Genomic DNA, 25,734 nt, shown 5'->3' on the forward strand with positions numbered 1-25,734 from the left:
TCCTCCCCTCCCTCTCGCCCAGGCTTGTCCAGGTTACAGCCCGTGGGTCAGATGGGGCCCGCAAAACCCTTCTATGCAGCTCCTGGGGCCAGTTTTCAAAATTCCAGTCAGACAGATGAGTTCAAACAGAAGATTCTGCATGGAGCTGCTCCACCAATCACAGACCGGTTCTCTCCCACGTTTGCTGCTGATAGGCTGACAAGTCGCCTATCAGTGGCAAATGAGAGACACAGTCTATCTCGGATTGGAGGAGCAGTGAACCCTGGCATTGGAGAGTGTGCCAAGGGTTTCTGGGCCGAGAGAAGCAAAGTTACAGTGAGGCTGGAGTCCGAGGAGCCAGGTGCGCCTGGCACAGGGAGCACAGCTTTGGCAATCGGGGGGAGGCCAAGGCATCATTGGAACCGGGGAGGGTAAAGTTATGGCTAAGCCAAAGGAGAAGATGGTGGCATGGTGAGTATATGGGAGTGAGAAAGTGTGCATATGTGGGAGTGAGGGAGTGTCACTGAGTGTGTGTACAGTAAGAAGTCTCACAACACAAGGTTAAAGTCCAACAGGGCTTTGGGCTTCCGGTAGCATGGGCAGCACGGTAGCATGGTGGTTAGCATAAATGCTTCACAGCTCCAGGGTCCTAGGTTCGATTCCCGGCTGGGTCACTGTCTGTGTGGAGTATGCACGTCCTCCCCGTGTGTGCGTGGGTTTCCTCCGGGTGCTCCGGTTTCCTCCCACAGTCCAAAGATGTGCGGGTTAGGTGGATTGGCCATGCTAAATTGCCCGTAGTGTCCTAAAATGTAAGGTTAAGGGGGGGGGGGGGTTGTTGGGTTACGGGTATAGGGTGGATATGTGGGTTTGAGTAGGGTGATCATGGCTCGGCACAACATCGAGGGCCGAAGGGCCTGTTCTGTGCTGTACTGTTCTATGTTCTAGGTTTATTTGAAATCTTGATCAGGTGAAGTCACCCGATTAAAGATCAGCGCTCCGAATTCTAGTGATTCAAAACAAACCTGTTGGACTTTAATGTGGTGTTGTGAGACTTCTTATTGTGCCCAGCCCAGTCCAACACCAGCATCTCAACATCATGAGTGTCTGTAGGAATGAGTGTATGTGGAAATCAGTGGGTATGACTGAGTGTGTGTGTGGGAGTGAGTGACTGAGTGGGAATGAGTGAATGTGACTGCATATGTGTGTGTGGGAGTGGGTGACTGAGTGTGTGGGAGTAGGTGAGTATGACTATGTGTGTGGGGGAATGAGTGACCTGTGGGTGTGAGGGACTGAGAGTGGGTGGGTAAGTGTGTGTACGTTTGTGGGAGTGAGGGACTGAGAGTGGGTGTGGAAGTGGGAATGAGTGACTGAGTGTGTGTGGGAGTAAGTGAATATGACTGTGTGTGTGGGAGTGAAGTACTGGGAGTGTGTGGGAGTGAGGGACTGAGTGTGCCTGTGGGTGTGAGGGTCTCAATGTGTGAGTGTGTAGTACCCTCAATAACTACAGGAGAGTGTGGAATGGTAAATGAAGGCTTTAATAAGCAGAGGACTAGCCAGCTACAGAGACGTGTGCTTACTGAGTGCCGACTGCAGGGCGTCACCTTATATATGGCTCCCCGGTGGGCGGAACCAGAGGCGGAGTCCCCCAGGGTTCCAAACCCGGTCTTAAAGGGCATCACCTACATGGTGTTAGGGGTACAGTAACCATTCATCACATTCACCCCCTGTTTAAAAAAAACGCAAAGTCCGTCGAGGGTGAAGTGGAATTGCATGTCTATTCTTTTCGGCGGCCTGATCGTCCTCGTCGTCCTTCTCAGCTCGGGTGGTGGTGCGCTGGACACGGACGTCTTTGGTGAGGGTACATCCGGTGGTCGGAGCTTTCATCCGGGTTGGGGTATGGGGTCGGGGGGGCAGGGGGAATAGCTGGGGCTGGGGCTAGCGATGCCGGCGCCGGCAGGGAGTGTGGAGGGGGAGGCACTGGGGGGGGGGGGGGGGGGTGCGGTCGGTGTCTACCGACGGAATGGGGGTCCGGGGGGGGCATCAGTGGGGGAACCAGCGGGTACCAGGTCCCGGAGGGAAACAGCAAGGGGGGTGTGTCAGTGGGGAACCAGCTGGTGGCAGTTCCCAGAGGGAAACCGTGTCTTGCTTGCCATCAGGGTGCGCGACGTAGGCGTATCAGGGGTTTGCGTGTAACAGTTAGACCCTCTCGACCGGGGGGGGGGGGGGGGGGGGGGGGGGGGGGGTCCTGTTTATGGCTCCTCGCATGCCTCCAAAGAAGAACAAGTCCTGAAGTTGTCAGCTAAGGTGGAAATGAGACCCTAGAGGTGGACTTTCTAAAAAAACGGTTGTGAGAGGTCTTATTCATGGCCGTGCAGAGGAGCGACCTAATGGAGTGGAGGGCATCGGGTAAGGCCTCTGCGAGCGGGTGGTTGGGAGACTTAGGGCCAGAGGGACAGCCTTCCAAACTGTCGCGTTCTCCCTCGCCACCTGCCCGTTTCCCCGCGAGTTATAACTGGTCGTTCTGCTCGAGGCGATGCCCTTGCTGAGCAGATACTGACGCAGCTCATCGCTCATGAACGATGTACCCCGGTCGCTGTGGATACAAGCAGGGAAACCAAACAGGGTGAAGATGCTGTGCAGTGCCTTTATCATGGTGGCTGAGGTCATGTCGGGACAGGGAATGGCGAATGGGAAACGGGAGAACTCATCGGTGGCGGTTAGGAAGTAGATTTGGCGGTTGGTGGATGGGAGGGGACCTTTGAAGTCCACGCTTAGTCGCTCAAAGGGCCCCGAGACCTTTACCAGGCGGGCCTTGTCTGGCCGGTAGAAGTGTGGTTTGCACTCCGCGCAGATCTGGCAAGTCCTGGTCATGGCCTTGACCTCCTTGGTGGAGTAAGGTAGGTTGTGGGACTTGATAAAGTGGGCGAGCCGGGTAACCCCCGGGTGACAGAGGTCAGTGTGGATAGCCCGCAGGCGATTCTCCTGCGCGTTGGCACACGTGCCGCCAGACAGGGCATCTGGTGGCTCGTTGAGCTCCTCTGGACGATACTTAATATCGTACGCGTAGGTGGAGAGTTCAATCCTCCACCTTAAGATTTTATCAATTTTAATTTTGCCCCGTTGTGCGTTATCAAACATGAAGGCTATGGACCATTGGTCGGTAACGAGGGTGAACCTCCTACCGGCTAGGCAGTGCCTCCAGTGCCGCACAGCCTCCACAATGGCTTGTGCCCCCTTTTCAACTGAGGGTAGCAACCAGGGCGATGTCTGATGCTTCGCTCTCTACCTGGAAAGGGATGGTTTCGTCGACTGCGTGCATAGCGGCCTTGATAATATCGGGCTTGATGCGACTGAAGGCCGACCAGACCTCAGCCGTCAGGGGAAATGTCGTGGTCTTTATGAGTGGGCGGGCTTTGTCCGCACATCTGGGGAACCACTGGGCGTAATAGGAGAAAATCCCCAAGCACCGTTTGAGGGCCATGAGGCTACGGGGGAGGGGGAGTTCCTAAAGGGGGCGCATGCGGTCGGGGTCGGGACCTAGTACCCCGTTTTCCACGACGTAGCCGAGGATGTCGAGTCAGGTTGTGTGGAAAATGCATTTTTCCTTGTTGTAGGTCAGTTTGAGGGCCCGGGTGGTCTGGAGGAACTTTTCAAGGTTTGCGTCATGGTCCTGCTGATCATGGCCGCAGATGGTGACATTGTCCAAGTACGGGTAAAAGCAAATTACTGCGGATGCTGGAATCTGAAACGAAAGGGAAAATGCTAGAAAATCTCAGCAAGTCTGGCAGCATCTGTAGGGAGAGAAAAGAGCTAACGTTTCAAGTCTAATGATTCCTTGTCGAAGTTAACAGACGGAGGAAGTGGGAAATATTTATACTGTGGAGTGAGAATGAAAGATAAGTCATAGCCACAGAAACCCAGGGAAATTTGGTGCTAATGGCCACAGAAACCAAGGGGAAAGAGTGCTAATGGCAGTCCCCAGAGAGAGCAAAAGATGTGAAAGGTCAAACAGCAGGGAAACTAACATCAGAGGATGAATTGTAGGTGTGGGGGGAGGGGAAGGGGGAAGCAGAGAGGAGAAAGGTGCAGGAAAGGTGGATAAGGTTGGGGGGGGGGGGGAATTTAATGTATATTAAGAAAGAAAGAAATGGTAAAAGACAGTTAAAATGAAATGAAAACAAATGGGTCGAGGTGGGGCTGATCACCTGAAGTTGTTGAATTCGATGTTCAGGCCGGAAGGCTGTAGCGTGCCTAACCGGAAGATGAGATGTTGTTCCTCCTGTTTGCATTGTGCTTCACTGGAACATTGCAGCAGGCCAAGAACAGACATGTGGGCATGGGAGCAGGGTCTTTTTTTAAAATGGCAAGCAACAGGAAGGTCAGGATCCTGAATGCGCACAGACCGAATGCGACCAGCAAAGCGATCACCCAGTCTGCGTTTGGTCTCTCCGATATAGAGGAGACCACACTGGGAGCAGCGAATGCAGTAGACCAAATTGGAAGAGATGCAAGTGTTACACCTTCTGCGATTGCATGGGAAGGTGCCATGGGTGATGGGAGAGGTGCTGGGTATGGTGGAGGAGTGGACTAGATTGTCTCGGAGGGAACGGTCTCTGCGGAATGCTGACAGAGGGAGTGAAGGGAAGATGTGTTTGGTGGTGACATCAGGCTAGGAGTTGGCAAAAATGGCGGAGGATTATGCTTTGCATACGGAGGCTGGTGGGATGAAATGTGAGAACGAGGGGGACTCTATCCTTGATCTGGGAGGGAGTGGAGGGGGCGAGGGTAGTGGCGCGGGAGATGGACCGCACACTGTTGAGGGCCCTGTCCACAACTGTAGGTGGGAAATCACGGTCGTGGAAGAAGGAACACATTTTCGAAGCATCATTTTGGAAAGTGGCATCGTCGGAACAAATGCGACTGAGGTGAAGGAGTTTAGAGAAAGGAGTCCTTACAGGGTGTAGGGTGCGAAGAGCTGTAATCCAGATAGCTGTGGGAGTCAGTGGGCTTGTAGTGGATATTAGTGGATAGTCTATTGCCGGAAATGGAGACAGAAGATCAAGGAAGGGAAGGGAAGTGTCTGGGATGAACCAGGTGAAATCCTGTTAGGGGAGGCTGGTACGGGAATTGAACATGCGCTGCTGCCTTGTTCTGCATTGCAAGCCAGCTGTTTAGCCCACTGTGCTAAACCAGTCCCTGCTAAATCAAATCATCTTCCAACTAAAACAAAAGTCACAACAGAAGTTGATAAGAGAACTTTTTTAGATTTGTATTTCGTAGAATCATAGAAGCCCTACAAGTGCAGAAAGAGGTAATTCGGCCCATCGGATCTGCAGCGACCCTCTGAAAGAGCACCCCAACTGGCCCCAATCCGACACTCCATTCCCATAACCTTACCTAACCTTTGGACATTAAGGAGCAATTTAGCATGGCCAATCCACCTAACCTACACATCTTTGGACTGTGGGAGGAAACCGGAGCATCTGGAGGAAACCCACACAGACACAGGGAGAATGTGCAAACTGAGCACACAGTCACTTGAGACTGGAATTGAACCCAGGACCCTGGACTGTGAGGTATCAGTGCTAACCACTGTGCCAACATGCCGCACTAAATTAATTTCAATTAACTTTTTTTTCTTTTAAACTAGTGTTTCAGTATCATAGAGCTAGAATGGATTGCATAATCGAGTAAATTGTGTTCATTGCGAATGAGGGCTGTTCAGTTGAGGTCGTCTATATGACTTTTAGTATGGCTTTTTGATTAAGAGGATAAGAGCCCATGGGATACAGAGCAATTTGCCAATTTCAATCCAAAATTGGCTTAGTGGCAGGAGGGTAATAGCCGAAGGTTATTTTTGTGACTGGAAGCCTGTGTCCAGTGGTGTACTGCAGGGATCGGTGCTGGGTCCCTTGCTGTTTGTAATGTATGATGTGGAGATGCCGGCTCTGGACTGGGGTGAGCACAGTAAGAAGTCTTACAACACCAGGTTAAAGCCCAACAGGTTTGAAACAAACCTGTTGGACTTTAACCTGGTGTTGTCAGGTTTGTAATGTACATCAATGTTATCTTGATGTAAGTTTGAGGATATGATCAGTAAGTTCGCAGATAACGCAAAATTGCTGGTGTGGTAAATAACGAGGAGGAAAGCCTTAGATTACAGGATGATACAGACGGGCTGGTAAAATGGGCAGAACAGTAGAAAATGGAATTTAACCCTGAAACGTGTGAGGTGATGCATTTTGGGGGGACTAACAAGGCAAGGCAATGCACAATGAATGCTAGGACACGAGGAAGTATAGAGAGTCTGAGGGACCTCGGGATGCATGTTCAAAGATCCTTGAAGGCAGCAGGACAGGTAGATAAGATGGTTAAGAAGGGATACTTGCCTTTATTAGCTGATCAGACTATAAGAGTAGGGGTTTTATGATGGAGCTCAATGAAACGTTTGTTAGGCCATAGCTACTGTGTTCTGATCGGCACACTATAGGGAGGAAACATTTAGGCTAGAAAGCTTGCAGAGGCGATTCACCAGGATGTTGCGTGGGCTGGAACATATCAGCTCCGAGGAAAGGCTGGATAGACTAGGATTGTTTCACTTGGAGCATAGAAGTCTGACGGGGGAACTGCATCGAGGTGTAAAAATTATGGGGATTTGGATAGGGTAGATAGGAAGAAATCTTTCCGCTTAGTAGGGGCGGTCAATAACCAGGGGAATAGGTTAAGGCAAGGAGTAGATTTATGGGGATTTGAGGAAAAACCCCTAACCCAGATGGTGGAGGGAATCTGGAACTCACTGCCTGAAAGGTGGACCCTCACAACATTTAAGAAGCATTCAGATGAGCACTTGAAACACTTAGAATTCAAGACTACGGACCAGGTGCTGGAAAAAGGGGTTAGAATAGATAGTTGTCTGATGGCCAACATTGACATGATGGGTTGAAGGACCTCTTTCTGTGCTCTAAAACTCTGTGACCGTATATAGCTTAGCTGGAATGTTGGTTCCAGCTTACTTGTGACGAATAGCGTTGTGACAGGCACAGAGGTGAATAATGAGCATTTGGGGAAGATAGTGGGAGGTGACAAACATCTGTGGAACAGAATGCCTGAGGCCTGCAACTCTTCATGTTCTCATTGAATATCAGCAATTTAAAAGCATAAATCATGCAAACAATCACTGAGGATTATTAGAAATGCGTGCGCAAGCAAATGCACACACTCTGTCCTTTGAGATTTTCTTCACTTTGAGGCAGCATCCCTTTAAGGGGCTGCCTTTTAATTTATTATTCAATTTGTTGCTTTAGTCTTTTGCAGCCTTGTGGAGTCCATGGACCACACATAAGTTGCCCGAAGCTGCCCTCTATTTTTAGTTGTCTGAAAAATCTGTTGCTTTCCTTTTGGTTGTACTTCAGCCCCACACTCCTGATCATAGGGCATCCGGTGCGGATGGGGGTGGAGGGGGGAGGGGGACACCACGTCATCGGAGGGGGGGGGGGGGGGTTGGGCAGGTCATGGGCTTGCTCCTGGGCTTGGCCAAGCTGGCCATTAATAGTTCCAGGCAGTGCGCATTCGAGGGACTCGTCCGGCCCGTCTGTCGCCTCGCTTCCTTGGCAGTGTTTGTTGCCAGGTGTCCCTGGGATGGGAGCACGCTCTCCCAGTCGACACAATCCAGGCCTTCCAATGCTGCTGGGCACCATGGGGACCGAGGTGTTTTATCGATCCCTTAAATCACATTTTGTTTTGTTGTTTAAAATTTCCTTTGAGGTTTTGTTTACTTAGCAGTATTCCATCAAGGGGCTGTATTTCAATTTGTTGAATTAGTTTCTTTAGTTACCTCAAAAGAAACACACTCTGTGCAGTTTGGTTAAATTTCCAGAGCTACCCAAAGATAAAAATGGAGCCAGGTGGGGAGGGCTCCGAAACTACCAGGCAGCGTATTGATTTCATGGCGCCAATGCTGGCAGCAGCAATAATAAGCACCAAACTTCTGGCGGCGGCGGGTCGGAGGAAGCCCCACGTTTGAGGGCTGCCGCCCGAGAATTGATTTTTCGGAGTTTTGATGCCCTGTCCCAGGAGCAACTTTTGATTAAACGAGGGTACGAAGGCATAGAGAAGAGAGATGTCCAAATCTCAAAGAAAAACGGCAGTGAAAAAGGGGGCTAATGAAGGTCCGGCGCTGGGTGGAAAGGTCGGCTCAGGAACTGGAAGGAAGGCGGAGGCGCCGGGTGAGGCTGCATTTGTCACGGCAGAAAGGATGACTGAGGCGATGGACATGGAACTTGAAAAGCTGTGCACAAAACACATGGAAGCGATAAAGAAGGAGATGGGGACGGTACTGAAAGTGCTGGTGGAGGAGGCGATTGCCCCGGTGAGGGCGGCGGTTTCGAGTGCAGCGGCTGAGGTGCGGGAGCAAGGTGAGACACTGAGGGAAGTGGAAGAGGTATTATCGCAGCACAGTGATCAACTCACCTCAATGGAGAAGGAGCTGCGGAGGGTAATAGAGACCAACAAGGGTCTGCGAGCCAAAATGGATGACCTGGAAAACAGATCCAGGCAGCAGAATCTGAGGATCGTGGGTCTGCCCGAAGGGGTGGAAGGCCCAAGGCCGACGGAGTATTTTGCCACGATGTTGGCGGAGCTATTGGGGGAGGGGGAAGATCCCTCTTGATATGAACTGGATCGGGCTCATTGGTTGTGGAGGCCTATACCAAAGGCGAGTGAGCCGCCAAGAGTGGTGACTGTTTGTTTCCATAGGTATGGGATGAAGGAGAAGGTCCTGTGCTGGACCAAGCAGAAGCGGGAAGTGCAGTGGGCTGGAGTTGGTATACGTATAAACCTGGACTTTACGGTGGAGTTGGCGAGCAGGCGGGCTGAGCGAAGACGGCACTGTATAACAGCAAGGTGCGGTGCGGCACAGTGTACCCAGCTAATTTGAGGGTGACCTACAAGTCCAAAGACTTTTATTTTGAGGCAGTGGTATCAGCGGAGGTGCTTGCAAAGGCAGTAGGGCTGTGGCAGAATTGAGTAATGGGACTGAGGACTGGCCTTCTACTGAGGGTAGAGGGTTGGTTGGAGAGTATGTAGCTGTGTGTAGCTTTATCTTTTCACTGCATGTTGTTGTATGTCCTAAATGAGTCAACGCTGTCTATTTGGACAAGGTAAGAGTTGGGACTTTCCTTTGCAATGATGGTTCTTCGGGGCTTGTGTGTTTATGCTGGGGCTGTGTGTTAAAGGGGATTTCTTTATTTTACTGGGACCCGGCAGGGGGGAGGGGAGTGAGGTCGGGGCAGGAGCCTCCACACTAGCTGGTTTAAGCCGGCCAGTGAACGGGAATGAGGTGGGGGGAGGGGCTGCGGCCATCAGAGCCTGGTAGAACAGGTTTCGATGAGCCTAGCCGGGGTGAAAATTTGGGGGAGGGGACCGATACTGGGTGAGGTATTTTCGAGAGGATGTGGTGGGGAGGAGTCTGGGAGGTGGGGTGGAGGGGGATTATAATTCATGGGTGTCATTCATTGTACACTTTCGGGGATTGGATGGTCTTGAATATTAGCTTGGGGGGGGGGGGGGGGGGTGTGGTGGGGGGGTGGACTATATATGTTAATGGTGACCATGGCCGATTCCTGATTTCTTTTTTTAATTTGAAGCTTATATTGTCATGCGGGCTGTGGTGTGGGGGTTGGTGGGAGGATGGGATCGTTGTTGTTAATAAGGGGTTTGACATTGTATCCGTTACCGTTTACCGTTTATTGGTGGGGGTAAATTTTGAAGAAAATGTGAAAAAGGAGAATTAAAAACATTAAAAAAAAATAATAAGCACCATAGAGGGAGGGTGGGACATGAATCCCACTCTCCTTTCAATTCAGTCCAATGAAGGTAATTGAAAAGCTCAATAGAGCATGGAAGTGGCGGAAAATAAATGGTGGAGGGTCTCCCAGGTGAATGGAGGCCCCTGGGTGGTCAGTCTCTAGGCAGCGTGGTACCAGAGTACCCCTCGTGCCACCCAGGCAACATGGCAATGCAGCTTTGGCACTTCTAAGGTTCCATTATGACACTGCCAGGGTACCACGCTGGAAGTGCCAATGTGCCCAGGTGGCATCATGCCTGTGCGAGGGCCTGGGGGTACCCTGCCCTTATGAGATAAGGTCTGGTGAGCTCGATGACCCCTTTATTGTTGAGTTGGGGCGTTAAGAGACCCAACAGAAACGCAGATAATCTATTTTTTGATGTCGATTGAGGAATAAATGTTGGCTCAGTTATCAGGGATAACGCCTCTCTTCGTTTTCAAAATAGTGCCATGGATTATATTAGGTCTACCTGGGAGGGGAGGCAAGGTCTCATTTTAGATCACCCAATTGAAAGATAGCCCCATCGAAGCATTCCCTTCGTACTGAATTGCCAGAACTGAAGGTGGTCTTGAACCTGTAACCTTTGGGTTCAGGGGCAAGAGTACAAACAACTGAGGCGCGCCTGACAACGGAAGGAGGTTGCTACATCGTTAGAAATACAGTTTTGTATGTATTTAGGCTGGGGTTTTCTGGTCATTCCCACTGGCGGAATCTTCTGGTCCCACCGAAAGTGACCCCACGATTGGTTCCCCGGCGGTGGAGCGCATGAGCCGTGCAAAATTCTGCAGACTTTAGCTGGACCAGACGATTCTGCCAGAGAGCGGCCTTTTCCATGAGAATAGACGCCATGGGGGGAGGCGGGGGGAGGGGGGGGGAAGGTTGGCTAATCCAGCCTGTTAGAATCCCTGGTAACACAGCAAACTAATAACGTATTCATCTGCCTTTTTGAGATTACATTTGTCTCTTGACAGATAAATATATATTTCATTTTTAATGTGCTGACAATAACAGATTTGAACTGCATGGATGTACTGGAATATCATCACCTTGTTAATCTACGCCTACCTGGTACAAACAAATACATTACGTCAATTTATATTGATGACAGGATACCTGAGTTACTAGCTGAAAGGAAAACCCTGCAGTGTTTCATCTGGAGATGAGCCGACGTGTTAATCCACTGTGGCCTGTGTGTATGGAGTAGGCTGGGGCCTACGAAAGGAGCTATTAATCAAACCGGCTGCACGTGTCCATCTGTCAAACCAAGGAAGGACTAATTTAGGCATCTTTGTAAATACTGCTTTCGTCCAGCTCGTTTTCTTCGAGTATTTTTGGGGGAGGCCAGAAATCTAGCCGCCAAAGGGCACAGCTGACCATGCCAAACATTCTGTAAACACATGGCAGGAATGCAAAGATCTGAACTTTAATAAAAACACAGGGCAGGAAAGGTTGCCCTTTGGAAGCCAAGAAACACATGCACGACTTTAAAAGGAATGGCAGAAACATTTTATTAGATTATCCCAGTCTTGGGACAGTTTAAGAACATATGATTGCATACCTATTGAACACCTCATCAAAATAAGCCTGTGCCTTTTCATCATTGCAAGAAATAGTTCCAAGAAACACAGCCTAATAAATATTATTGAACGGTATTGCTGCAATAATGTTAATATTAAGCTGTATTAAATGCATTGAGTGCAAGCACTATTAGAATTGGAATTTGTCTGGCAAGGAAAAATCAACAGTTTCGCCTTCGTGCTCAGGTTGTGTAAGAAAAAAAAAATCACTGCTGGAAAATGATAGTACCGCTGTTTTCCAACAGCTTGCCCTAACTCCTGATTATAGAAATTGTCAGATGAAAGGCGGTGAACTCAATAAAAAGGTTGACGTGCATAAAATGGAGATGTATTGGCAATTTGAATTTTGCTCGTTCTCAAACGCTGTACAGTTGTGCGACTAAGGGCAAATACAGCGTTTAGTAAGAAGCATGTCGCCATTGCTTTCTTCAGGGGAGTGAGAAAGCAGTTTCAATGTATGATCTGAATTTTTACTCCTTCACTGGAAAGGAAGGGCGAGTGGGTGGATGGGGTAAAACATGGCAACCAGATGGCATTTATATGCTCTACTTGTCTGATAATAGCTCCTGTCAGCAAGTGATAAGCTGGAAACACATTTTGGTCCCTGTTTGGTTTTGCGCCCGCACCTGCTCCTCAGCAACATGTAGACAGGTTTACAGTTATTTTAGCCATCCGTCGGCGTTGTTTTAAATTTACAACAAAGAATCGTCCAACTACCTCCACTAGTTTGCTTGCATCAGCATAATTTTCCAGCATGTTGTATGCCTGTTTTATCACTTTCCAAGCTAGCTGAAGTCAAAGTTTGCCTGTACTTAACTGGCCGGTCAGTGGAAGGAGCCTGAGCGATGCACTGTTAAACCTGCTTATATTTTTGGAAGATTTTGTGGGTAATTTAGCTGCAGGGAAGCTGAAAGACATAATTTCTTTTGGCTGCATTTATTCCACTGCTACTGTGGTCAACTATCGGTATCCATGGTTAGCTGTATGGAATTGCGTTGCCCACTGTGCATGATTGCAAATTACAGTGAGGTCCGTCACAAAGGAGTGCTATTTACGGGTGTCTTGGCTGCTCACACAGGGCTCTGTTACCCTGATGTAACTGGCAGGATCCACCGTTAGAAGCAATTCCATTTAAATCTGTTTAGGAGTTTCCATGCGGCCCAACAGACCCTCAAGGGCACTTGAAAATGTGGCTTTGTTCTGGGCTGAAGAAACGTAAACTGGTGTGAGATGACCTTCAGGAAGTCTCCAATCGCTTGCTTTAGCAAAGACTGATTTGAATCCTGGGTTACTGTCATCTTTACATGGATGAGCACACCAAACCATTTCATGTGAAAATAGGAGGGACAATAAAACTCATCCTTTAGATTTGTTACATGGGAGGGGGAGGGGATGTGAAATCATTGTGTGGGGCCGGAGGGAGGAGGGGGGGCACATAACAGATGGCAGTGGATTGACCACATGCCATACACTGCAGATGTTTCCCTTTACATTAATAGTAAGGAGATTTGGGCGAGGTGTATAATAAGAGTCCTGTCCACTTCCACCTACTTTGAGCCATTGTTGGATTTGAATTTCACAGAATCCCTACTGTGCAGAAGGAGGCCATTTGGCCCATCGAGTCTGCACTGACTCTTTGAAAGGGCATGCTACCAAGGCCCACCCCAGCACCCTATTCCCGTAACCCAGTAACTTCACCTAACCTTTTTGGGCACTAAGGGGCAATTTATCATGGCCAATCCACCTAACCTGCACATCTTTGGACTGTGGGAGGAAACCGGAGCACGCGGAGGAAATCCACGCAGACAGTGGGAAAAGGTACAAACTCCACACGGACAGTCACCCAAGGCCGGAATTGAACCCAGGACCCTGGAGCTGTGAAGCAGCAGTGCTAACCACCGTGCCGCGCCTTAAATTTTCTCCAGTGCTGGTTCCCAATGCAAACTGATTTCTCGGAAATTTCGATGAACTAGTTTCAAAGTGGATTCCTTCAAACGTATACTGAGAACAATTGCTTACAGCTTTACAGTGCCTATCAGCAGTTTCCTTTTAACACACACAATGACCATGTCATCATTGTGACAGTGTTGAATGAGATAAAGAGAGAAATTAGCCATGTCAACATGAGTAGGCCGTTTATAATTAGCAGTCTCGTCAGAACGAGTCAACACAATCTGTTAATAATTATCTTGTACTCTTAAAGCAAACAGCTAATAGTTCTTAAATTCATGTGTAGTTTTAGTCAGCAGCAAGCAACAAGATTTTATGGATTGGGAACAAAGGACTAATAATCATTCCACATCGATCAGTGCCTAGTGTTCTTTGCATTAAACAGAAGTCATTTAGAACCTGCAAGTTTTCCTTTAAATTAACTACATTCGACATTTCTGGAAGCGGAATTGCTGTTAAGTAATCTGTCACACTCAACAACCAACTACCATTATAAAAATTAATTAACTATATCTGGTGTAGTGCTGATGCCACAAGGCCATTTTGAATGTGGCTGTTTTGAGCAGATTGTGACTTTGCATTCTGCTCACCTTCAGCTTGACCTCATTTGTCAGGCAGTCCATGTGCCAGCGATGCGCACAATTGTCATTTTATTACACGTGTCAATCTTAGCAGATTTGAGATAAGGTGCAACTACCTAGGACAGGAAAATTTCTTAGCTCCTTAAAAAAGATAAAGCAATATTGTTGTAAAGCGTTGGCAATATTGGCTGATGAATACCTCAGAAATTCATGAAATGTTTGCATCCACTTCTTCAATGGTTGCATTACTGCATTCATTTTAAGTGGGACTGTGTTTCCAATTCAATAACAAACATAAGAACTTATGCATGGGTCGCCTATCCACTAATATCGCCACCAGTAATTTCTTTTTTTTTTATAAATTTAGAGTATCCAATTCATTTTTTCCAATTAAGGGGCACTTTTGCGTGGCCAGTCCACTTACCCTGCATATCTTTGTGTTATGAGAGCGAAACCCACGCAAACACGGGGAGAATGTGCAAACTCCACACGGACAGTGACCCAGAGCCGGGATCAAATCTGGGACCTCAGTGCCGTGAGGCAGCAGTGCTAAGCACTGTGCCACCGTGCTGGCCGTCCCACCAGTAATTCTGACCCACAGTAATTTTTTTTTCTCGATGTTGCAAAAGAAGAGCTTACCCCAAAAGTAAGTCTCCCACAAGGTAGTCAAGATTATTCACAGCCAATGACATTTTAAATCGTAATGACATTGTTCCCAGTCAGCAAGTAAAAGTGGACAGACCAAACGTGGATGAAGTTCAAAATAATAATAACAATAATAATCTTTATTAGTGTCGCAAGTAGGCTTACATTAAAACATTGCAATGAGGTTACTGTGAAAATCCCTGAGTCGTCACATTCCGGCGCCTGTTCGGGTACACTGAGGGAGAATTCAGAATGTTAATTCACCTAATGAGCACGTATTTCGGGACTTGTGGGAAGAAACTAGAGCACCCGGAGTAAACCTACGCAGACATGGGGTCAAGGTGCAGACTCCACGCAGACAATGACCCAGGCCGGGAATCTAACCTGGGACCCTGGCGCTGTGAAACAATAGTGCTAACCACTGTAAGCAGCAGTTTTTATTTCAGTAGTTCTCCTGCTGCAAATTCAATACAGCTGTTTGCAGTAGAAGCCCAATAATTTCCACGTGCAAGGTTTCCCATACCTGAAAACAAAATGAATAATTTATCGACGGAGCAAGTTGTTGGTAAAATTGTTAGATTGCTGCTGTGATCTTATGTTTTGTGCCACTGGGTTTGCCAGATGTGGAAGCATTGTTTGCTTTCACTTGTGTTTCCTGGACCTCTGTGGCAATGCATCAGTGTCTATAATATGGACCTCAAAAGGGAGGGGTGGAGGTACCAGGTGGTTAACTCGTGATGATGTCACTGGCAACATTTTGTTCTGCAGGGAATTGCTTAACCCCCAAAGCATCGGTTTCAGGCAACTGGCCCCGTTTAAAATTCAATTTAGCTTGTGACTGATCACAAACTCCAGAAACAATGGGTACGGTAAACTGAATGGGAACAGAGTCCCGCAATGGGTGTGGTTAGCCGGGTGTTTCCCGGAGCTCACAGCACTATCTACCGGGAATCACGTTACAATCAGGGCCTCAGCAGAGAACTCCCTGACAAGGTCACAGTTTTAAATGGCAGCCCGATCTCTTGACCCCCCCCCCACTGACCCCCCCGCCGATGCGACACCTGAACCCCCCCAAAGCCCCAACTCACCTATCGGCTGCCAGATAATTGAATCGCAATTTAAAACTGACTTAAGGCACGGTTACGCTGGAATAAGAACCTTTCTCTTTTGATGCATAGCATCAAAAAACGATGGATTATTTCTCGGGATGTTACTGACTGCTTAATAGGAAACCTTTATGAACAATGCTTGGAATTGATATCTAATTACTGACCAAAATGCTTTAAAATTTTAACTTTAACTATAGGGGAGAAACACGTTGATATTTTCACCTCAGGAAAATATTTTCTGAACTGTTGCTTTAGGACAGTTAAAGCACGAATCATCAGTTCTGGCTACAGGAGAAAATACATAGGTGAACACTTTAATTCCCCAGTTGCAATATTGCATTCGATGTGGCATTTAGAGATTAGTTTTGAAAATGTAGTTTTCAAATTTCACCACAGAATGAGTGAAGAAGTTATTTCAACAAAGTTCTCAGCTGGAATGTGATGCATATTTAGAAGGGTGCGCCGAAAGAATGACAACACCATTTTACAGACATAAAACATTGAAAATCGACCATTTAAAAAGAAAAACTTACAAAAGATTTCATTGCTACTCATAGCTGGAGGCGGGAATGCAGTAGTTAACAGAGAAGCTTCAGTAGGGAGGAGAGGAGAAGACTATTAGCCTATGAGCAAAAAATGAAGCAGTCAGCTCAGCAACTTGGAAATGCTGTCTGACTTCGGGAGACGTTATTTATCACATTTTAATGCATCTGAGATCAGCAGAGTGGATGTATGAATTTCACACTGCCACTTTCAATCCTAAGCATTATCATATATCACCACAGAGCAGAAGGTGTGCGAAATAATTAGATTTACTCAGAATGATAAGAGCAATGGAATTATATTGCAATAACATGCTATCGGTGAACATCATATGTGAAAATCCATTCTTTGCTTACACTTTTAAATTTAAAAATGGGCGGAACTCATTCTTCCCCTGTGATGAAAAAGAGTAATCTTTTCATGTTAATTGAAAATTTCAAAACCAAGATTGCTCGCTTTCTGTTAATCAAATGTATGAAGAATTACAGAACCCAGGTGGATAGATGGAGTTAAGATACAGATCATCCATGATCTAATTGATGGTGGAACAGGCTTAAGGGGCAACTGGTTCTCCTCCTGTTCGTATACAGTCCTTTGTTCCTTCAGCTCACTATTCTAAAAAAAACAATGACCTCAGCATATGCAAAGCTTTAGAAGAATTGTGTTTGAGGAATGTATTAGATGCGTTACAAAATGCCCTGGAGAGTTACAGTCATCTCTGCACAACTTACCTTCAGGGAGTTTGAAAAATGGTTCCCAACAGTCAAAAATCCAATTTATTCTTTTCTCCAGATTGACCAACAATGCAGATAGCATCCAAACTAATATATTTTATAACCTGTGCGCCTTTGAACGCTGCTTTTGTTTAATTATCAATAATCCTGTAACACTGTCGACCTGACTTATTGCAAACGTAACACTTTTCAGAGCCACTTATCTGAGGTATTTCAGGTGATTAAAGGAATTGATTGGATCGACAGAAACAAATTCCTCTGGTGGGAAGAGGTGTAATCTTAAAATTAGAATCAGGCCAGTTAGGCTTGTTGACAGGGAACAATTGTTCACATCAAGGAGAGGAGAAATCTGGGACTGTCCTCCTGTTGAGGCTTTGTTAATTGAAAATTTCAAACCCAAGATTGTTCGCTTTCTGTTAATCAAATGTATGAAGAATTACAGAACCCAGGTGGATAGATGGAGTTAAGGTACAGATCATCCATGATCTAATTGATGGCGGAACAGGCTTAAGGGGCTGCCAGTTCTCCTGCTGTTCGTATACAATCCTTTGTTCCTTGAGCTCACTATTCTAAAAAAAACAATGACCTCAGCATATGCAAAGCTTTAGAAGAACACTCTGAAGTCTGTTACTTGCATTATTTAAGTAACCCATAAATGGTTAAAAAACAATAACCTATGACTATCTTCAGGCAAATACCAACCATTTCTAAACCCATTTTAAATGTTAATGCACAGTAACAAGCCATCTTTTGGACTTTATGTGATAATTACTCCATCAATACCTCTCATTTCTTGTGAACAAGCATACCATGTATCGAGAGCTATCTGAGAATACCTTACAATACAATGGGGAATGAAGTGGACACTGGTCAGCTGAAGGTGATCAGGTGGATTAGGTGGAAACAAGATCAGAAGCAAGGAGTGCATCTTTTGAAGACAGAAAGTGAGGTAATGGAGATGCTGAAAGACGACATGCCAAAGGGAGGTGTATGGTCACTAAAGGAGCAGTCACCAAATGGAGCGAACAGGAAAATTGAGAATTAGAAATTGTATGATGGTGTGTTGTAACAAAGTAAAGCTGCCGTAGTCCCAGATGACCGCAGGCTGCTTTTCCTCTTTGAGAGGGTGATTTAACCTGAGGGTCATCACATCTCAGACGAGGGGCAAGATTGAGAAGGCATGAATAACCTCAACCAGTATGGGAATTGAACCCACGAAGTTGGGCTTACTCTGCATCACAAACCAGCTGTCCAGCCAACTGAGCCCCCCCGTTGTGTTGTAATATTGTAATATGCCTTTAAGGGATTGCAGTGACATCACTGGAAAGGAAGTGTGTCATATGATCCAGTCTTTGTGTCACATTTGCTTTCCAGCAAAGCTCAGCACACAGCTTTGCTGTTGAATGATCTTCAGGCTTCATACTTCTTTATAAATGTTTCCATGTGCCCAGACACAATGAATGAACCCATAACATGTTTACATAATCTCTCATGAGCAACAGGTTCTTTTGTAGTATTATGAAAACTGAGCAGTGCATCAGTTACTATGGATGGGATTTTCTGGTCCTGCCCATTCCGATGCCTGCCACTGGTGGGAATTGCCTCAATTTGAATGCCATTTAAGACAGCAAATTATTCCGGAATGGAATGCATTGCCTGAAAGAATGGTAGAAGCAATCTCAAGGGCCTTGGGTAAATATTCAAAGGGAACAAAATTACTGTTTGAGGAAAGAACAGTGGATTGGGATTAATTGAGCAGCTCTATCACCAAGAGCTGGCACAAGTTTATGATGCAATAGCCTCCTTTTGTGCTGAATCATTCAATGGTGCCGTGATTCTAACTCTCCTTTCGGAATCTGGAATGAGCCTTCAGGAAATTTTAACAGTCCAAATATCTGTGATGATCAGCACTGGAAATGCTCAGCCTTTCAACACTTGTTAATAAAGAGGCTGTTTTATCAGACACAGCAGCAGCAATTTAGAGAGATTAGCAGAGTTTATGAAAGGAGCATTGATTAACTGTTGGAGACAAAATTATTATTGTTTCATTTTCACGAACAGCAATCGACCAAGTAAAAATAATTAAATCTGCAATGTCACCCCGGCTGCCATTTTGAATAAGGAATGTGGGGCTGCATTTTCTCCAACCATCTGCGGTTTCTGAGTTTTAATCTTGCCATTGCATTCTGCAAGAATTAGCTGAGGGTGTCAGCTGAGTTTAATGGATCAGATTTGTAATCCCTGAAATGTAAATAATGTTCCCTTGATAACCCAGTAAGTAGTTGTTATGCAGAACCAAAACTTCCCAGGTCCCATCCTCGGCTAATACTAAGTTACAACATTATTGCCATGTCAGTGCCAGGTGTACCACAATTCGCCTCTGCTCAGGAAGGAAATTCAGCCCAGTTTTCAGTCCCGATGGACGTCGAGCGAGAATGAGATTGGATTCAGCTGTAATGTTTCAACACCACACATTTTGGCATACATGGGGCTGGATTCTCCGTTTCTGAATCACATCAGAAAAACCGGCGTCACACCTGCACCGATTCTGCTACCGGTAAGGGGCTAGCACCGGCTCCGCGTGGAGCACCATTGAAACACACGGAAAACGGTGCAGGAATCGCGAGGCCCATGGTGGACACCCACAGGGCTGACAAGCTGCGGCTGCGCTTAAACAATACACTCCCCACACACCGACCGATCAGGCCCAAAAAGATGGGACAGGTTGTGTTGGAGCACCGATACAGCTGATGGGTCAGCTGGGGCCAGAGGGCACCGGGGTGGGGGAGCCTGGGAGGAGGAGGGTCACCTATTCGACCTAGGACAACAGGTTTAAAGCGGGCTGTCAGCGGCATGCGCAGCTGCATGGTTGCTTTGTCGGCTGCGATAATGGCGCTGCGCACACATCCACCCTGACCCCACAGCCCACCTCTTGGTCACCTCCCACTACTCCTCCCAGCCCTGACAGAAGGCTGCCTGCCAGTGGCACGGCTGGCGGTGAAGCATGGTGGTGCTGGACATTTTCCGTACGCCCTCTTTGTCTCTCAGCAGCCACGAATTGCGAGAGCACACGTGGACCGCGGCGTCAGGAACTTGACCCATTCGAGGCGGAGAATGGTTGGTGGGCCCACTAAAGACATGCGAACGGTGTTGCAACTATGCGCGGCATGTGTTGCATTAATGCCATTTTCGAGAAGGTGGAGCTAAGCTGTATAGCGTCAAACCAGCGTCTGCCGAGATTCCGGGTCGGGACCTATTCTCAGCCAGATCGCATGCTTTGATTTTGCCGTCAGCTAACCGTGAATCCCGCCAAGTCCTTAAAACTGAACGCAACTGCACAAGTTGCTGAGTTCATTGTTTCAATGAATACAGATTCAGATAATGGCAGCGCATCTAGATGCCAAGATATAGTGATGCAGTACAAATGTCTATGCGTTATTTGAGTGGTACATTGGTGAATAGGCGAGCTATATCGAATGAGCACAGTACCGATATGCAAAACCTGCTTTTTCCAACTAAACAAAAGATTGGGGGAGTCATTCCCTGATTCATTCCCCATGACAATGCTTTGACCAATCAGGGTCAACCTGCCTGGTTTGAATGAAAATAAAAACTGGGCAGTTAATTGCTTCCTGGTGCATTCTCCATGGCAACATCTCCACCAATAAGAGTCCATTTAACAACCAATCAGTACTCTCTTCTCATGCAGCATAAAGTGTTGTTCCCTTTACAATTGAATTCTCTTCTGATGAATGCATGGCAAAGTTTCAACAGCATGTGTCTTCTTTCAATAATAGTCAAGTTCTGTACCATCATATATCTTGTTCATATGTATCTTTTCCTTCTTGATCTCTGGGACTTTTTTTCAGAGATTTGCAGACAATACAGCTAATTAAAAGCTTATGCACAATATTTTTCTGTAAGAAGTCTTACAACACCAGGTTAAAGTCCAACAGTGGATAAAAGCAAATTACTGCAATGCTGGAAACGAAAGAGAAAATGCTGGAAAATCTCAGCAGGTCTGGCAGCATCTGTAGGGAGAGAAAAGAGCTAACGTTTCAGGTCCAATGATTCCTTGTCGAAGCTAACAGACAGAGAGAGTGGGAAATATTTATACTGTGGAATGAGAATGAAAGATGAGTCATAGCCACAGAAACCCAGGGAAACCAGGTGCTAATGGCTACAGAAACCAAGGGGAAAGAGTGCTAATGGCAGTCCCCAGAGAGAAAAAAAGATGTGAAAGGCCAAACAGCAGAGAAACTAATATCAGAGAGTGAACTGTGACAGAGGAGGTCATTTGGCCCATCGAGCCTGCACCGACCCTCTTAAGCCCTCACTTCCACCCTATCCCCGGAACCCAATAACGCCTCGTAACCTTTTTGGTCACTAAGGGCAATTTAGCATGGCCAATCCACCTAACCTGCACGTCTTTGGAAGGAAACCGGAGCAACCGGAGGAAACCAACACAGACATGGGGAGAACGTACAGACTCCGCACAGACAGTGACCCAGCGGGGAATCGAACCTGGGACTCTGGCGCTGTGAAGCCACAGTGCTATCCACTTGTGCTACCGTGCTGCCCAATGTAGATGTGGGGGGAGGGGAAGGGGGAAGCAAAGAGGAGAAATGGTAAGGAAAGGTGGATAAGATGGGGAAGGGGGTGGTTAAATATATATTAAGAAAGATAAGAAAGAAAGAAATGGTAAAAGACAGTTAAAATGAAATGGGAGAAAACAAATGGGTCGAGGTGGGGTAGAGCTAATCATCTGAAGTTGTTGAATTCTATGTTGAGACCGGTTTGCGTTGAGCTTCACTGGAACATTGCAGCAGGCCAAGGACAGACATGTGGGCATGGGAGCAGGGTGTTTTGTTAAAATGGCAAGCAACAGGAAGGTCAGGATCCTGAATGCCCACAGACCGAAGATGCTCCAACAGGTTTGTTTCGAATCACTAGCTTTCGGACCTCAGCTCCTTCCTCAGAAAGCTGCACTCCGAAAGCTAGTGATTTGAAACAAAACTGTTGGGCTTTACCCTGGTGTTGTAAGACTTCTTTCTGTCCCTACCCCAGTCCACGCCGGCATGACCACATCATGGCTACCATCTTTTTCTGGTTAGTTAGTTGGGTGCATGATGAACTGTTACTCGGTTAGCCTATTCCAAATTGACTTCCATTGGCTGAGCCATATAAACACTCTTTCCCTGCCACTGTGATTACCCAACTGGTTTCGATCAGTTTGTCACCATTAACGCTTCAATTCAAATTGTTCTGTTCTATTCAGCAGTATCACTGCTACCAACAAGCATCATAGTAATTAGCATATACCCATCCATTCGATTTCCACATAACAATCTCTGAACATATATTTCACAGAAGAAATTAGAAATCAACAGGTTTATAAAATGTTACGTTGGAACACTGTTGATGGAATCGATAGGCACGATTGCAACATTTTCAAAATAATTAGCTTCTGAAGGTTTGTTGAATACATGCAAAGTGGCAGCACTCTACAATTGTTCAGTGTTTGTTCGTCTGTGTTGATATTAATAGGGTTCTGCGGATTTCCATCTTGTTTTACCTGAAACTATTATTGCAGTTGAGTCCTGATAAATGAGTAATTTAGCAATATATATGTTGTCGTTGGATCAGGCAAGCATTTATTTTCCAGACTCAGCTGTAATAATAAAATATTTGGTGTACTCTTCATTCTAGCGCTTATTTTCCCTGTCTCTACCCCACCTTCACCTCCCCGTCGCCACTTTATTTCCTTTATCCGATAGTATTATTCTGTGGGTTCTGGTGATATTTTTCACTACATAAGCAGCAATGTCAAACTACAGTTGGTAGTTATTTACTGACCCACTTGGGTGAGTTTCAAAGATACTCCCAAAATAGATAAAATGTTGCACTCTGTTTTTGACCTGTGCTATTCTAGACCTTTCACACTTTTAAATAAACTCCAGTAACAGATTGCCCACGCCAATGGTTTTCGAACATTTTTGTGTGGGAGGGTCTTTGCAGCTATTAGAATTCTTGTGAAACGCAGCCAACTTCCGGAAATAGCGCTATCAATGCAGAATGAATTTTCATGAATGTATTGCAATAAAAATAATATGCTGGTATGAACATGGAGCGCAGAATTCCTAAAACTGTTCTTGTATACAGCACCCAGACGACAGGAATCTCATGACCACACGGATCAGGGATCCATATGGAAATCAGAATGAAAACCTGTTGTCAGTTCTAAGCTCGAGTCTGACTCATGCCCCATCCCACAACTCCATTGACTGCTTCATACTCAAAATTATCCATTTGCTTCCAATTTTCACCCCCCCCCCCCCCCCCCCCCCCCCCCCCCCCCCCCCCCCCCCCCCCCCCCCCCCCCCCCCCCCCCCCCCCCCCCCCCCCCCCCCCCCCCCCCCCCCCCCCCCCCCCCCCCCCCCCCCCCCCCCCCCCCCCCCCCCCCCCCCCCCCCCTCACTTTCACATGGTCTATCTCCGACGACCCTTCTCTTCCTTGACCTCTCTGTCTCCATTTCTGGTGATAGGCTGTCTACCAATATTCATTCCAAGTCTACCAACTCCCACAGCTACCTCAACTACAGATGCCCACACCCTGCTTCCTGTAAGGATTCCATCATATTCTCCTAGTTCCCTGGCTCCGTCGCATCTGTTCTGATGATGCCACCTTCCAAAAAACACATCTGACATACCTTCCCTTCTTTGAATGAGGGCCCAACCCCACTGTGATTGACAGGGCGGTCAACCGTGCCCGACCCTCTTTGCTCCCACACCTCTTTGCTCACCCCTTCCTTTGCATCCCGAACCATGATAGGGTCCCTCTTGTCCTCACTTTGTACCCTGCCAGCACCTGCATTCTGAGGATAATTCAGTATTATCCTCCACCATTTTTGCAAACACATCTTCGCCTCACCCCTATCAACAGTACGTGACACTCTGGTCCACTGCAACGTTAACCCACAATTCTTCACTCCCTTCCCATGGCAACTTCCTATACAATTGCAGAAGGTGCAACACCTGCCCCTTTACCTCCTACCTCCTCGTCGTTCAAGGCCCCAAAGATTGTTTTTAGGTGAAACACTGTTTTAATTGTGTTAAAATCCCTGAAAAGACCCCAACATTTGTTAGGATACCAGACAAGAACCCCAAATACGTTTTCTTCACTTGTAAAACTATGAGGAAAGACATCTTCATCCCAGGAAAGATGAATCTGACCAATAAGTATATTTCCTGCTGAAACAAACTTTATTATTAACACAGGATTAACCAATTAACATCACAGAAAATAGCTTTACAATTAACAGTTAAACAATTCTTAAAATAAAAGGAAACACTTAACTACCAACTTACACCTTCTCTATCTTCAATTAAGCAAAGCCTGTAAGGATTCCATCACATTCTCCTAGTTTCCTGGCTCCGTTGCATCTGTTCTGATGATGCCACCTTCCAAAACAGCACATCTGGGGCTGGTTTAGCACACGGCTAAATCGTTGGCTTTGAAAGCAGACCACGGCAGGCCAGCAGCACGGTTCAATTCCCGTACCAGCCTCCCCGAACAGGTGGCGGAATGTGACGACTAGGGGTTTTTCACAGTAACTTCATTTGAAGCCTACTTTTGACAATAAGCGATTTTCATTTCATCTTTGAACGAGGGTTCAACCCCATTGTGGTTGACAGGGCGCTTAACTGTATCCAACCCATTTCCCGCACCAGATCAAAACCCACTTATAAATAAACTTTGCAAACACAGGGTTACTTGCTGTACTATTGTGTCGAGATTTCTTGTAGAAATTTTTTTTAATTTTTTTTTTAGAACAGTACAGCACAGAACAGGCCCTTCGGCCCTCGATGTTGTGCCGAGCAATGATCACCCTACTCAAACTCACGTATCCACCCTATACCCGTAACCCAACAACTCCCCCTTAACCTTACTTTTTAGGACACTACGGGTAATTTAGCATGGCCAATCCACCTAACCCGCACATCTTTGGACTGTGGGAGGAAACCGGAGCACCCGGAGGAAACCCACGCACACACGGGGAGGACGTGCAGACACCACACAGACAGTGACCCAGCTGGGAATCGAACCTGGGACCCTGGAGCTGTGAAGCATTGATGCTAACCACTATGCTACCGTGCTGCCCCGAATTTCTTGGAGGGATTTCTTTGAGAGAGAGACCCTTTCAGGCACAACCGGGAAATCCTTCTGTCTTTGTCAGACTCAAAAGATCCTACAGCTAAACTGCTTACTACAGACCTGGATCCTCCCTTTAATTAAATCATCTCTTACCCACTAACTGTGACCATCTTAACTAAGGCTAAACACAACCCCTCCATTATCTACACCCCAGGGAACCTTCCAAAATACACAATATTCCATTAATCCCATAGAGGTAAATAAGTACATGGTTGGAATGAATGGTTATCTCACTTTTACATCTGCAAGCATGACTCCAACCTCCTTGTCACTTGCCATTCCAATGCATCAATTTGTCTTCATGCCGACATGTCTGTCCTTGGCCTACTGCAATGTTCCAGTGAAGCCTATTGCAAAGTATTGGAACAGCACCTCATCTTCTGATTAGGCATTTTCCGGCCTTCTGGACTCAACAGTGAGTTCACAACTTCAGACCACTAACTCTCTCCTCCATCCTGACCCTTTTTTAAAATCCAAATTTGTCCCAACAACCCCCCACCCCCATAGGGCCAACTGTTGCTTGTTCTTAAGTTTTGCTCTCACAGAATGCTGATCCT

The 25,734-nt window shown here is 46.8% G+C and overlaps 1 protein-coding gene across 2 annotated transcripts in view; it reads left to right on the forward strand.

Moving 5' to 3' along the window:
• The window catches only part of tmtc2a (transmembrane O-mannosyltransferase targeting cadherins 2a), a 204,281-nt gene that overhangs the window by 80,489 nt on the left and 98,058 nt on the right, over positions 1 to 25,734 (forward strand). The window lies entirely within an intron of this gene.

The sequence above is a fragment of the Scyliorhinus canicula genome, chromosome 20, assembly GCF_902713615.1.
Source record: "Scyliorhinus canicula chromosome 20, sScyCan1.1, whole genome shotgun sequence".
NCBI classification, from domain to species: domain Eukaryota; kingdom Metazoa; phylum Chordata; class Chondrichthyes; order Carcharhiniformes; family Scyliorhinidae; genus Scyliorhinus; species Scyliorhinus canicula.